The 12,650-nt window shown below is 41.4% G+C and overlaps 1 long non-coding RNA gene across 1 annotated transcript in view; it reads right to left on the bottom strand.

Moving 5' to 3' along the window:
- LOC105512388 overlaps window positions 1-12,079 on the bottom strand; it is a 46,494-nt gene extending 34,415 nt beyond the window's left edge. The window contains exons 1-2 of the long non-coding RNA XR_001001840.1: window positions 11,768-12,079; window positions 1,791-1,888 (exon numbers count right to left, since the gene is read on the bottom strand). This is a non-coding gene — a long non-coding RNA (uncharacterized LOC105512388). The remainder of the gene's footprint in view (window positions 1-1,790; window positions 1,889-11,767) is intronic.
- Between the last annotated feature and the right edge of the window lie 571 nt (window positions 12,080-12,650).

The raw sequence follows: 12,650 nt of genomic DNA, 5'->3' as shown, positions 1-12,650 counted from the left end.
CGAGTTGATGGGTGCAGCACACCAACATGGCACAAGTATACATATGTAACAAACCTGCACGTTATGCACATGTACCCTAGAACTTAAAGTATAATAAAAAGGAAAAAAAGGCATTAAAAAAAAAAAATGGTTACATGATATGTTAAAATTTATATTGCAGGTAATGCAATGATTAGAGGGAAATTTGCTTTAAATATTTATATTAAAAAGGAAGAAAGCTCTAAAGTAAATATTCTACCTTAGCAATTTATGTTAAGAACTTAGAAAAAAAGAGCAAATTAAAACTGAAGTAAGCAGAACTAAGAAAACAATAATTTTTTTTTTGAGACAGTCTCACTCTGTTGCTCAGGCTAGAGTGCAGTGATGTCATCATAGCTCACTGCAGACTTGAATTCTTGAGCTCAAGCAATCCTCCTGCCTTAGCCTTTGAAGTAGCTGGTATTACAGGCACATGCCATCCCAACAAGCGAATTTTTAAAAATTTTTTGTAGTGATAGGAGTCTTACATTGTTGCCCAGGCTGGTCTTGAACTCCTGGCTTCAAGCCAACCTCCCACGTCAGCCTCTTAAAGTGCTGGGATCACAGGTATGAGCCACTGTGCCTAGCCAAAACCAGTAAATATTAATATAAAAATCAAGGAAATAAAACAGTTAATTGACAAGGAAATAGTTAATTGAAAAGATCAGTAAAAATGCTAAGCCTCTAACTACCATGATCAAGAGCCACAGGGAGAATAGACACACATTACCAATAGCAGGAGTGCAAAGTGATATCACCGATTCCTGTAAAATGCCTAATAAGGAAGTATTAGAAAAAACTTGACACCTATATTTAACAACTTGGATGAAATGGAAAAACTCCTCGAGAGACACATGCCTTTGTCCATTTGTGCTGCTACAGCCAAATATCTGAGACTAGGTAATTTTTAAAAGAACAGAAATTCATTTCTCACGGTTCCAAAGGCTGGGAAGTCCAAGGTCAAGGCGCAAGCTAACTGGCAAGGGTTCCTCTCTGCTTGCAAGATGGAGCCTTAGCCACTGTGTCCTCTGGAGGGCAGGAATGCTGTGTCCTCACACAGTAGAAGGCAAAAGGGCAAAAAGAACCAAATGCTGCATGAAGCTACTTTTTAACGAGCCTTTATCCCATTTACAAGGGAGAGGTCCTCAAGGCCTAATCGCCTCTTAAAGGCCTCACCTCTTAATACTATCACATTAGCAACACCTGAATTCTGGAGGGAACCCATTCAAACCATAGCAAACGCAATTCATCAAATTTAACTAAAGTAAAAGTAGAAAATCTCAGTATTCCTATAGCTACTATAGAAATTAAGTTTCTAATTAAAAGCCTCCCCACAAAGAAAACTCTAGGTCCAACTGGTCTCACTGGTGAATGAAAAGAATACCAGTTCTATTCAAACTCTTAGAAAATAGAGGAAGAAGGAACCATTTTCAACTTATTTTATGAGGTCTTCATTACCCCAATACCAAAACTAGACAAAGAAAGAAAAGTACAGATCAACATCTCTCAAGAATAAAGATAATAGTAAGGTGACTCTAGCAATATACAGAAAGTGGATTTCTCTCAGTTATTGAAAGTTGGCTAACATTTGAAAACCAATGTAGTTCACCATAACAGAATAAAAACTTATCTCCATAGATGTAGAAAAAAATTGAAGATTCTGAAAACATTCCCATTGATGTTTAAAAAAACTCTTAGCAAACTAAGAGTAGAAGACATCTTTAACATAATAAATAAATAAAAGTGTAAAAAATCCAGAGCTAACATCATACCTAATGGCAAAAGACTGAATATTTTCATCTCCTATTTAAGAACAAAGCAAGGATGCCCAGTCTCATAACCTCTTCAATGAGGAACTGGAAATCCTAACCTATGTAATGAGGCAAGAAAAAGAAAAAGAGGCAGAAAGATTAAAAAGTAAAAAGCAAAACTCTCTTTGTTGCCAACTACATGACCATGTATGTAGGAAATCCACAAAAAAAGCTATTAGAACTAGTGAGGGTAATGCTGTCTCAGGTTGAAATGTCAATATAGAAAAATCTTATATTTCTATGTATTCACAATATCAGTTTAAGAAATCGAATTTTTTTTAAATAGCACCTGAAAATATGAAATAATTAGATATAAATCTAACAAAATATGTATAAGACCTAAACATTGTTGAGAGAAACTAAAGAGGCAATATAAATGGAGAGACACACCATTTCCATGGATTGGAAGACTTAATATCCCTAATTAATCTGTAGATATAATACAATCCCAGTCAAAATCCCAGTAATTTTTTTTTAAGATCTCTCTGTGCTCCTTACTGGATCCTGCTTCTACTATGGGAACTTCTCAGTCAACTGAAACTCCTCTTCTCAAACCCCTGCTGACTAGATACTCTGCCCCCCGCCCCCCACTCGCTCGCTCGCTCCCTCCCTCCCTTCCTTCCTTCCTCTCTTTCTTTCTCTTTCTTTCCTTTTGAGACAGGCTGTCACTCTGTCACCCAGGATAGAGTGCAGTGGCACAATCATGGCTCACTGAAGCCTTCACCTCCTGGGTTCAAGTGATCCTCCCACCTCAGCCTCCTGAGTAGACGGGACCACAGGTGTGTGCCACTACACCCAGCTAATATTTTTTTAAAAAAAAATTTAGAGATGGGGTTTTATTACGTTGCCCAAACTGGTCTCAAACTCCTGGGCTAAAGTGATCCACCCACCTCGGCCTCCAAAAGTGCTGGGATGACAGGCCTGAGCCTCCTTTTTTTTGGCATGATTTTTGCAAAGAATATTGTGGAACTTCGTTGGCTTCTTTGTGAAGTTTTAGATCTCCCCAGACTTGCTCCTCTAAGACCTCTTCTTTCCATTTACTTCTACTCCTCCTTCTTCCTTGTGCCACCTTTGATCTTTCATCCAGTTACCTTGAATCCTTGATATATCTCCTTCAAGCCTTGACTTCCTACATTTGGTGGTCAGTGAATGGAAAATTCCTGCAAGAAAATGTCAGGGGTATGCTGGATTCTGGTTTCTGTGGCCAAACTTTAGTTGAGCTTCTGAACCTTCTCCAAGGCTCATCTGTGTACTTAAAATCCTGTAGTGAATTACTATTTTATGTCATAAAATCCTGTAGTAAGTAGTATGTTGCTTCATTATCCTATTTTGTTGGTTTTTTTTTTTTTTTCTTTTTTTAGTGATGTGGTCTCTTGCTATGTTGCCGCAGTTGGCCCCAAAATTCCTGGGCTCAAGCAATGCTCTCCCACCTTAGCCTCCCAAATAGCTGGGACTACAAGCATGCTTCACCGTACCTGGCTTTACCATCTATTTTGAATCTTCTTCTGTGTCTCATCTGACTGACATAACCAAACCTGATTCTCCTCCTGGTCAGGGCTCTCCTACAAAGAGCTTATTTTGGTGGGGATAAACTGGATCTAGGTCAGCTGAGAGCCACAAGAATGTCGGCTAGCATAAACAAGTTTGCTGTGAGAGGGACCCCTGGCCACAGGTCGAACACTTAGGCATTAAGCCATCTGCCAGAATAAGTAAGTATCCCATGAAAGGCAGACTGTAAACATCCACCACCCCCTCCTGGAGACCCATCAGGGCAGGGCTAGAATTTATATCTAGAGAAACCTCAAGATGAAATTAGAGGAAAATGCCACAAATCCAGTTTTAACAAGAATCCTGGTAAGTGAGTTTAGCGAGAACTGCCACCTTTGATATCTGATCACACTCCTCACCCTCCATCCCTCTGTCCGCCCCGGCCAGACATTTTCCCTCCAACTCCAGCCCTGTGATCACTGGAACTTAGGCCACTACTCTCCACAGAGGACTCTTGCCAGACTCCACGTCTGCTAAAAGCACCCTGAGGCTGAAAAGAGGAGAAACGGCTACTGGGAAACAGAAATGGACGTTTTGTCCACTCATGTGGACTTTGGAGACATTAACTGCTAAACGTCTCCTCAGTCACTAGCCTAAAATTTGGTCCATTGCCTCTGTAAGAAAAACCTCTGAAAATTGGTAAATATGCTCCCAAATCCCTTTTTTGGCAAAAAAAAAAAAAAAAAAAAAACCCTTGCATTCTTTTTCTGTGCCTTTGAGATGATTCCCTAACTTGTCTTCTCTAAAACCTGAAGACTATCATCTGGAAATACAAACTTCAGGGAAATGACTGTCATTTTTTTTTTTTTAAGGAACTATTTGGGAATTAGGCAAATAAAACTCTCAGTTTTTTCCAGAAACGTTGGTGAAAAAGCTTTAGCCACATAAGCAAGTACACTTAACTTGTCCCATCTTTGTCAGAAACACAATTCAGATAAAAATATAAATTGGAAATAAATCAATGAGTTTGCATTACTATGTTTTACTGACTTGTAACTGAATGTTAGAATGAAAGCTGTATTTGTCTGTAAGTTTATGTATGTAGATTTGTATGTTATGTATATTTAATACTTTCCCACCTCCAGATAGTATTACTAAATTAATTTATAAAATCCCTAAAGGAGTTCTATTCAAATTGCCTTAGAGATAAATAAGTGCTCAGCTAAATCAGGCATTCCTAAAACTCTCAGACATATAGACTCTAGTCCAAATTAAAAAAAAAAAAAAATCACATGACTTAAGTCTTTGGTAAATAAAGCTAGCTTTTAAATTATTGGTAAAATAAAAACAGGAGTGTCTTCAGAATTGTAAGCATGAAATATAATACAGATACACATTTTTCCCTGAGTTTGCTGACCACACAGGTTTGTGTTGTCTCTGAGGTTTAAGAACATAAAACTGAAAACCCAACCTAGGAACAGAACACACGGTAAAAATGAATTGTTTGACACATATCATTCATGAAGATAAAAACATAGATAGATAAATAGATGATAGAGTGAGACAGAGAAAGAGAATAAATTATATTTAACTTTTTAGTTCTTTGCCTCTGTGATATTTTTGATACTTACCTGATCTGTAAACAAAAACGAAATAAGAAGATGGCTTTGTTTAAGGTCTCATAAAAAATGCCCATGAGCCATCCAAGAATAACTGTTATAAACAAGTAAATTCAATAATGTACAAGTGACTTAAAAGTATATACATGAATTTTCAATAATAATTATGTTTTATAAAACATGTCTACTTAAAAATAGTTTCAGAAAACTTTTTTGGTAACTTGCAACCTTAAAGCTATGCTAAATTAAATTAAGTAATAAATACTCATTACATATCTGAGTCTTTTTTTTTTTTTTTTTTTTTTTTGAGACGGAGTTTTGCTCTTGTTGCCCAGGCTGCAGTACAATGGCGCGATCTCGGCTCACTGCAACCTCTGCCTCCCGGGTTCAAGTGATTCTCCTGCCTCAGCCTCCTGAGTACCTGAGATTATAGGTGTGTGCCACCACGCCCAGCTAATTTTTGTATTTTTAGTACACATGGGGTTTCACCATGTTGGTCAGGCTGGTCTCAAACTCCTGACCTTGTGATCCACCCGCCTCAACCTCCCCAAAGTGCTGGGAATACAGGCATGAGTCACCATGCCTGGCCATATCTGAGTCATTTCTAAGTAACTTAAAACATTGAAACATTAATTACTAAGTATAAATTTAAGTTTATATAAGTTGGCATTTTGGTTTTTATATGGTATCGAGAAGCCAAAATTTGAATCTGTTAACAGACATGAAAAATTGTACTATGGAGAAGCACATGATTTTTAGAAATTATGGCTTTAATCTATGAATGTGATAAACTACAATTGCTGAAGATTAAAATTCTAATTAATATATGTAATTAAAGCTACTAGAAATAATAAAGGAAATAATCCTGTATGCAAAATATACAAGGAAAGTAAGATGTTTTCTGGTAAGGAAAATTACAAGGTATGAAGCTGTATTTTCTGTTAATGGAAAAAGGAGTAGTTAATTCTGTACTAAACTGTAATGAGCAGTTGTTCCAGAAAAAGAAAAAGAAAAATGTAGAAAGATAGATAAAGATCAAGTTTTAAAAATATTTTAAAAGGGTTGCGGAAAAAGAATCTTGGTCGGCGGGGAGGCAGGGGGAATGTTATGTGGGCAAAGCTGGCTAAAATGAGATTAATTTTATTTATAAGGTTTTCTTAAAATTAGCTTTCACATTACTAATATGATGATGTAAAACTAGAATTTCATCCTCTTTGTCAAAATGGCAAAGTCTTTTGCAGTATTCGTCTGAGAATGTGAAGATTTTTCTTTATCTTTTAAGTAATTGTACTAGGGCACAAAGATTATTTTACAAAAATAATTTCTTGTGCTTCATGTTGTTTTCTATCAGGTCTTTGATTACTTAAGAAAAGCAAGACCAGGTGTGGTGGCTCATGCCTCTAATCTCAGCACTTCAGGAGGCCAAGGTGGGCGGATTGCTTCAGGTCAGGAGTTCAAGACCAGCCTGGGCAACATGGCAAAACCCCATCTCTACGAAACATAGAAAAATTAGCCAAGTGTGGTGGTATGTGCCTGTAGTCCCAGCTACTCAGGAGACTAAGATGGGAGGATCAGCTGATCCCAAGGAAGTCAAAGCTGTAGTGAGCCAGTGTGCTCCAGCCTAGATGACGAAATGAGATCCTGTCTCAAAAAAAAAAAAAAAAAGACGAAAGAAAAATGAGTCTTTTCAATAAAGAGCTCATTTTTACAATTATGTAAACTTCTGTATTTGTCTTTACAATTTTTTGTCATTTTGGTATTGTTTTACAGTGATCTGTGATTCTCTTTAAACAAATGCCCTAAACCTTTCAACATTTTTAACAACTTCTCTAAATCAAATTATAAATTCAATGTTTTTGACCTCAAACTAATTTTGGAACATTTCAGAGGGCCTCTGGAAAGTTCCATAGGATTTGTCTCTCACCTTGTAAAAGAGAGCTATTAATTAGGCTTATAGGATATGTTAAATTATATGGGAAACATCATCCAATAATAGGTGATGCTAAACCTTTATGCTATGTTTGTGGGTATGATATTGATACAAGTGTTCCAGAAATTATATGTAATTCCTAGATATCTGGTATGCCCTAGTATAATACTATCAGTCATAATTTTAGTTATTGTATTAAAATTTAGTTATTGTTTTACTTTGATTCTTCTCTGAAAGCATTTGTAATCAGCTACAGTCCAAAATTTCTTCTTCTTCAAGGAGATTCATGAAAAAGACTACTCTGGAATAAAGGTTTCTGATAACTTGAAGATCACACCATTGGATAGGGTATGAATTTCTAGAACTCTAATGAAGAAACTGGTGGGTTCGTGAAACTGCTAACCAAGATCAAGAATATTAATTACATGAGACTAAATGAAATTAAGGGGATATTTTTTATGACTTTTATTTGAAACATTTCTTCTTTAAATATTTTGTTTTCCAGATTTAAGGAAACCTTTTTTTCTTTTAAGCTACCTATAGCTTACAGCAATTCAGTATATTTTTGTTAACAAAATTAAAACATTTAGTTTTTTCTTCCTCCCTGACCCTCCAGAATTTAGAGACTATTTGAGTACTCTTCTTTTTATGACAATTACAGATATTTGTGTAAGTTCAATAAGAATATATTCTCCTTGAAATAGGACAAAACTGGAAACATCGATTATATGGCCAAGGGCTTTAACTGGAATGTCATATTTTCAGACATGACCAGACAGTTTTAAGGAACTAAAACCAATAAAGTTTATTTACTTTACTGGAACCGGTAAAGCCCCCACTGAAAAAACTGGCTTGGGTTAAAAGAGTTTCTAACCTTACAAGTGAGTAAGTAATGTCACTTTCTGGCAGGCCCAGGAACTGTAGAATATTTTGGGGATCCTGGGAAGAAAGGAATTTACCCAAATCTGTAGGTATTGCAGGCGAAGTCTGATGCCAAGTTATTGGCCTGGCTTCAGGCCTCAAGAGGCTTTTAAAAGTCTAACCTGAGGTCCCTTATCAAAAGTTCCAGCAAAGCAAATTTTAAAAGAGCCTATATAGTCAATCACTATTCTTATGGCACTTGCATAAATAATCATTACTTTTGCAAACATTATTTTGCAAACAAATTGGTCTTACCTTGATAATCTTTGGAAGAAATGGAAATGCCTCTAGAAAGAAAAATTATGTTTCAGAAGAAAACTATATGCACTCGTTGTTAGATCCTAGCTCATTGTTTTTGAGGTTTTTGTTACTTACCTGTAATCTGGACGGGATCCTGAATTCTTCTAGTTTCCAGCAATGTCTGGCTACAGGTCTCTGAAGTAATATTTTTCTTCCACCCTTCTGGCTTGGAATCACTGAAGTGAGAACTGCTCTTTTCCTGAAGTCCTGCAAATGAAAGCTGGATGACTTGACACAAGCCGCAGAGAAAGCGGAGCAACTTATGTACGCATGGTCCTCACGCTTGCCGCTATATGGACTACTCAGAAACTGCCCTGGAACAGCTGATGCAAACTGTAAAGTGGGAAAACCTGTCAAATTGCCACGGCCTGCTCCCACTCCAGCTGAGGATGCTTTCAGCCCAAACCCAGAAATCTTCTCACCTGGCTGCTTTCTGAGCTCAAAAGCTGAGTTTATAGTTGATTCTAATGATTAACTTTTGTTTTTCTTTTGTTTTCATAGAAATGCCTCTTGTTAAATACTCGCACCAGATAGTGGCCTAACTTTGGCGGAAGCCCACCTGGAACACTGCTGCCTGAAATAAGACACAGCTGTTGACTGTTTAATTAGACTGCCTGATTCTTGGGACTGAGAGACAGGTTCAGTGGTGCAGGAGACAATCCACCAACCCAGCTTCTAGATTGTTCAACTCGTCATGGAGGGGAAATACAAATCTAGTAGTTGATTTGCTCCAATATGCACTTTTAAAGCTCTGAAAAGATGCACGAGAAACTAAGAATAAAGTGTACCTAGGGAGGTGTGGGAACTGGGCAGATGGAGGCCAAGGGTGAAAGTGGTATCGGTCACGTATCCTTTATTAGAAGTTCTAATTCCCTGTAAACAGGTCTCAGAAACTCCCAGCTGCTTATGGGAAAGCAGAAATGTCTCGTTCCAAAGGTTGTACAGTGACCTTCTGGGTTGGGTTTACCTTGACCCGTCACTGACTAGTGACTTGTTTTCTGTCTTATCTCACTTGGAACTCAGCACGAGTCCTTCGGCAACTCAGTAGAGAATTTTCTTTTAAGAGCAGTGGACTTGAGGGCTGTGAGCTAGTGTGGCTGGGAGCCTTCTCTCTGGGAGTAATTCCATCTTCCCCTCGGCTCCCATCGTCTTAAAGGACACTCCTCAGTGACCCAGCACTATCAAGTCCCCAGACCCACCTGCCAAGCTCCTCTTTGTCTGATAGGAGGAATCAAGGGCGCCCTCTCCCAAGCCTTAGCTGACCGGTGGACTCTCCTGACACTGTCAGGGAGAAGTGAGGGGGAGGCATGGTGAGGAGGGATTCTTGGGGAGCAGAGCAGGCTTCCTCTTCACCCCGCAGTACCTGCTCTGTGTCTCTCCTCCCGTGTTACCTGCCCAGCACGGTTAACTCAATCTCTGAGTCCATTCTCTCCCTGCCCACTGTCCAGGCTGGCCCTCCAGCCCTGCCACCCACCCCTGTGGCCAAGCCTCCCGCTTAGCACCTGCAGGGACAGCACTGTCAGTTCCATTCAAATCCAACACGCCTGGGTTTGAATTCTCGCTCTACTGCCCACTAGCTGTGTGACCCTGGGGGAGCCAGGTAACCCATCTGCACCCTGGTGTCACACATAAAAACATAAAATAGGAACAAGCATGCCCACCTCACAGCACAGGTGCAAAGCTTAAAGTCAACGGTGTGCCTGTGCTGCCTCCTGCAAGATTTATAGATGCTTCTGCGTGCTGGCAAGGTTCTGCTTCTTGAGCTAGTTAGGGGCTACATAGGACTTTGCTTTACAACTAGTTGTGAAACTGTCCATTTTTGTTTATGCACTTTCTATATGTATGTTTCATTATACCATTTCTTTAAAAAAACACTTATGAAAAAGCAAACCTGGTGCTCGCTTTGGCAGCACATATACTAAAATTGGCACGATACAGAGAAGATTAGCATGACCCTGCACAAGGAGAACATGTACATTCGTGAAGTGTTTCATTGTTTTTTTTTTTTTTTTTTTGTGAAAAAGCAAACCTGTAGAAGAAAATGTTAGGTGCTGAAAAACATTTAGCTATTCAGGCTGGGCACAGTGGCTCATGCCTGTAATCCCAGTACTTTAAGAGGCCAAGGCAGGTGGATCACCTGAGGTCAGGAGTTCGAGACCAGCCTGGCCAACATGACGAAATCGCATCTCTACTGAAAATACAAAAATTAGCCAGGTGCGGTGGCACATGCCTATAATCCCAGCTATTTGGGAAGCTGAGGTAGGAGAATTGCTTGAACCCGGGAAGTGGAGGTTGCAATGAGCCAAGATCATACCACTGCACTCCAGCCTGGGCGACAGAGTGAAACTCTGTCTCAAACAAACAACAACAAAAATCCACATTTAATTATTCAGGGGAAATTATTATTATTCAGGATAGCATTCCCTACCTTAACACCATCTCAGTTCTCTCGTTTCTGAAGAATCTCTCTGATTCTCTGTTATTTCAAATAACTGTCCTTTCCCAGCCAAGCTCCTACGATGGCTATTCTAAAACCACCACCTCCCCTTTCACTCCCCTTTCCTTTCTGTGAGCTGTGGATGTCAGGCTGTGCCTCAGCTGAGAATGCACCAATGGCTTCCAGCAGCAAACCCATCTCCCTTATGCTTCTGAGACCCGGACCATTGCTCCCTGCCATCCTTCTCCCACTGCAGAGAGCTCTGCCTTCCAACCTGCATCAGTCTCATCCCAGTGCACAAGGGTGCCCTGGGTGCAATTCGTGTCAGGTACTGTAAATGACAGGGGATGGTATCACCTGGCCTTGCATCGGAGCTACCTGGAGTTTCTAAAAACACCTATACCTCAGCCTCACTCCAGAGGACTTACCAGGAAGCAATTTCCAGAAGGAGGATTCTCACCCCCAACACCTCCCATGGGCCAGGCACTGCCCATGATTTGGACACTTTTGTCCTCCCCCAATTCTAACGAGTGGGTGCTGTGATTGTCCTCATTTTGCAGAGGAGGAAAGTGAGGCTCAGAGAAGCTGAGAAACACGGAGTGGGTCCTGTGGGTGGGAGTGGTGGGTCAGAATTTGAAACCAGGACTGTGCGGCTCTTCTGCCCATACTTCTGCAGCGCTTTGCTAACCTAGTATCTAGAGCAGCAGCGTTTCTCACACTTGTCTGCACACATGCATTGCCCGGGGGGATCTCATTCTTTCTGACCCAGCAGGTCTGGGTGGGGCCTGGGAGGCTGCTTTTCTAACAAGCTCCTGGGTACTGTGCTGCAGTGCTGATGCAAGAGAGGAGACAGAATGGGACTAAATGTCACCCACCCCATCACCACGCTTTCCCTGCTTTAGGGTAGGTCAGCTAAGGTTGAGGAAATAGATGGGCCTCTCACCACCATCCTCGCCAGAGCCAGTTGCACCCTGGAGGCCCCTCGCCCAGAGGGGCTGCCTCCTTCCTGCCAGGGTAGATCAGACACAAGGCTCAGCTTCTGCCCAGACTGCACGAGAGCTTAAGGCCGTGAAAACGGCACTAAAGGTGGGAGGAGATGGCAGGGAGCAGCTTCATCTCAGGGTCAGGGTGTCGGGCATCTGACTGGCTTCTCTTAGCTCCGCAGAACTTCCCAGAAGTGCACGCTCTGGACATGGTCCCTCTGGGAGGTGGAGTCAAGTCCCTGCTCCAGTAGTTGCCCTACCTGGGAGCAGCCTCGAGGCCCCTCTGCCTTTGCCCAGCCTCTGGCTTTCTGGGAAATAAAATGTTCATCACATTGCAGGTTCCTCAGAGAAAAAAACACTGGCAGCCCTTTGCAAAGGTTTCTATGTTGTTCTTTTTCTTTTCAAACGAAAATTCTGTCCTTAGAGTCCTGAGAAAGAGATGAAGCACCATATATATGGTCACTTCCAGGCCTTTTCCAACCAAGAGTCATTCTCCTGAGGATGTGGAGGGGGTTCTTCTTTGAAGCTCCTTTGGGGCGCGGCTTCCAAGCTAAGCCTGCTGTCAGCGTCTCCACCCGTTTCACCGTGTGGTACACACAGCACATGACACTCTGTGTGCCACATGCCGGGATGCAGAAGGCTGCCGCACCTGAGGCCGTGAGCGCACCTGGGGTCCCCTGGGGCCAAAGACCTCAGTACCTCACACACTCGCTGTGTTGACAGCACTGCAGTCGAGAAGTTCTGGGTGGAGACTCTCACCCTCCTTTCCAGGACACGCATTGCTCACAGATTCTGCCAGAAGGACAGAGGGCATCAGTCGAAGCCATCAGAATAGGCTGGTAAGACTGAGAAGGCAAGTGTCACTGAGGGGAGCCCAGCAACATCAGGGCTTCGAGGTGACCTGGAGATGGGGCTGAATTCTGAGCCGAGTCCTCAGAGCACAAGCCCAGCTGTGTCTCCGAGAGGGTGCCCTACCTTCGTCTCTATCTCTCTCCATCCCCCTCCCACCCATCCCTGCTTCTCTCTCGGCCAGAATTGTTCGTCACATTGACCCCTCCCTTGTTCCCTGACCTGAGTCCCAGGAGTATGTTGTCTGTACGGGTACAGCGTGCCGTGAGTTGCAGCAACACAGCAATGGGTGGA

Source organism: Colobus angolensis, unplaced genomic scaffold, assembly GCF_000951035.1.
Source record: "Colobus angolensis palliatus isolate OR3802 unplaced genomic scaffold, Cang.pa_1.0 Scaffold210, whole genome shotgun sequence".
NCBI lineage: Eukaryota > Metazoa > Chordata > Mammalia > Primates > Cercopithecidae > Colobus > Colobus angolensis.
The sequence above is the reverse complement of the archived record's forward strand: the minus strand, read 5'-3'. Positions and strand labels throughout refer to the sequence as shown.